At 44.1% G+C, this 2357-nt stretch overlaps 1 long non-coding RNA gene across 2 annotated transcripts in view; it reads right to left on the bottom strand.

Annotated features, from left to right (window-relative positions):
* LOC116076009 overlaps positions 1–2351 on the bottom strand; it is a 4950-nt gene extending 2599 nt beyond the window's left edge. The window contains exons 1-2 of one of the 2 annotated variants that reach the window (XR_004112781.1): positions 1652–2351; positions 1380–1579 (exon numbers count right to left, since the gene is read on the bottom strand). This is a non-coding gene — a long non-coding RNA (uncharacterized LOC116076009). Of the gene's footprint in view, positions 1–1379 lie in introns of both variants that reach the window. The other variant, XR_004112780.1, reaches the window with a different exon arrangement.
* Positions 2352–2357: the final 6 nt, after the last annotated feature.

Raw genomic sequence — 2357 nt, 5'->3', positions numbered from 1 at the left:
ACAAGCAGTACTAAACCCAGCTCATATCTGTGGAAGAAGGAGACCATCTCACCTTTACGATTTAAAAAAATACAGCACTCTGCTCTAAAAATATGGGCCACTGCCACTTTGGAAGAGCCCCAATATTGTTCTTAATATCCTAGAAGATATGGTGCTCACAAAGGCCAGCTTGCAGTCATGGCTTCCCTGTGTGTGGGTCTGAATAGCTAAAACTCTCTGAGGGTGCTCAACAGAGAATCTTTCACCTCTACTTTCCCTCTAATTGTCACTTCATTGTCTGGACCTCAGAGAATTGAGAGATGGATTGTGTCCTCTGAGTAGTTTGGAGGTGAGATCAGGACCAGGTGATGAATGAATGGGGTATGATTTGGCTGCCATTTGCAATGGTTGGAACTGGAGCCTTGGCTCTTCTCAAAATGCCAAGGACATGATAGGGGAGCAGTGAAGACTTACAAGGTGAAGATATATCCTGATATCATCCCGTAGGTCTACTTTACAAGGAAAGCATACAAAAGGAAAAATATGCCCACATGGCTCACAGAAAAGCTGGACATGACCACCACCATTCCATGTTACACAAAGGGAGAAGTGTAAGAGTTGCATGACATCCAGCCTGTGAGCCAAGGTGATGGCTGTGAGAATGACTGAAATGCAATGTCTGAGGGAGACACTGTTTTACAAAGAAATCCAGGAGGAAGGAGAGATCCTGGGCCTGTGGCCTGTCAAGCAGGACTTCAAATGTGGCTCCTTCCTGTGAGGCTTGATGGGTTTCTGGGTTGTCAGAGCAGTCTGCTCAGGAGACACCTTCCTCAGCCTGGTTTCTCCTTCCTCAGCCTGGTTTCTCCTTCCTCAGCCTGGTTTCTCCTTCCTCAGCCTGGTTTCTCCTTTCTCACAAGGACAGTGTATATTTATCTCAGTCATGGACAGATAATATGGGTGCTTTTACCAAAACACAATAAATACCCCGTCCTTCCATATATCGACAATTTTGATGCATTGGGTTGTGATTCCAGCAAGAGTATCTAACTCATACCAGGATGGCATTGGATAAAGCTATATAGGGAACATTCCTCACATCAGCTGCAGCAAGTGTGGTACGTCTAGTCATATGCAACCATGTTTTCAACCTCACTTGCTCTAGGATGTGATGCATTCAAAGACTCTGTTCTAGGTGCAGAGACATGAGAGTGCTTGGAAGAGTTTCCTTTCACATGAAATAGACATTTCCCCATGCTGCCTCCTGAGAACAGGACATCAGCTATGTGTGGTATGAGCTGCGGGACTGAGCCCCACTTTGTGCCCTCTCCTCTCATAGCTTTTTGGAATCCCAGTGTCTTAGCATCAAAAGCTAGGTCATCTAAAGTGATTGATCATTTTACCTGCATGTAAAAGATGTGGTCCAAGGTGAATTTCAGTTCTGTCTCTAAAGTGAGACTAAGGAAAGACCATGAAGACTATCTGAATATTGTCTTTTTGATTTGTGGTGAACCTCTGAGTGCCTCATGTCACCAATCATGCTACCTGCAGCACGTTGGATCCTCCTCTGGGATATAGGACTATGAAGATTTTTTAGTGATCCCTAGAAGACAGAATTGGAAGCATTTAGGTGGTAGACCTCAGATTCATTTCCTTCTTTGGACTCACTGTCTACCTGGTTTTCATCATGGTATAGGAACATTGCTCCTTGAACAGGTTGTTGGTGATTTACAGTAGATGAAGATCCCACCGAGAAGTCAAGCTTTTCCCAGAACATCAGTGATCTTGCTCAGAGTCTCTGATAAAAGCAAGAACTTGACCTTCACTTATTTCACACTTGGTCCAACCTCCTCAATGAGTTCAGGATACTGGAACAGGCATGACCTTTGGAGAGATGTGGTATATTTAATGTTGAAGGTGGAGATGGAAATCAGAAGACCCAACATATGTCAAGATCATGCAAGAAACTCCCATCCATTGCTCTTTAGGCTTCTACCTTCTACTGAAGTAGTTGATGCCACTGACAAGAAAGGAATGCAAAAGGTCCCAACCCAGAATAAACAAAGAAGGTTGGACAGTGGATCTGGGAGCTCTCAGGCTCAGGAACCACACTGGGGCAGGTCATGCCCTGAGTTTTAAGATCACTCCCACCACTGAGTCAAGATTAGTGTTATAAGAAGAGTATCTTGTATAAGGACTCCGGGTATACTAATGTGGGCTTGGCAGTCCTAAAGTGTTACCAACATACTGCCATAGAAGAATGTTCTAGCAAAATAAAGGTAGGCAGAAAGAGCAGGGGCAAATAAAGGATGTTAAGACTCAATAAGACTTGACATTAGAGAACTAAGTTGAGAGACTGAGGATCTCCAATCAACAACCAA

This window comes from Mastomys coucha, unplaced genomic scaffold (genome assembly GCF_008632895.1).
Source record: "Mastomys coucha isolate ucsf_1 unplaced genomic scaffold, UCSF_Mcou_1 pScaffold4, whole genome shotgun sequence".
Taxonomy (NCBI): domain Eukaryota; kingdom Metazoa; phylum Chordata; class Mammalia; order Rodentia; family Muridae; genus Mastomys; species Mastomys coucha.
The sequence above is the reverse complement of the archived record's forward strand: the minus strand, read 5'-3'. Positions and strand labels throughout refer to the sequence as shown.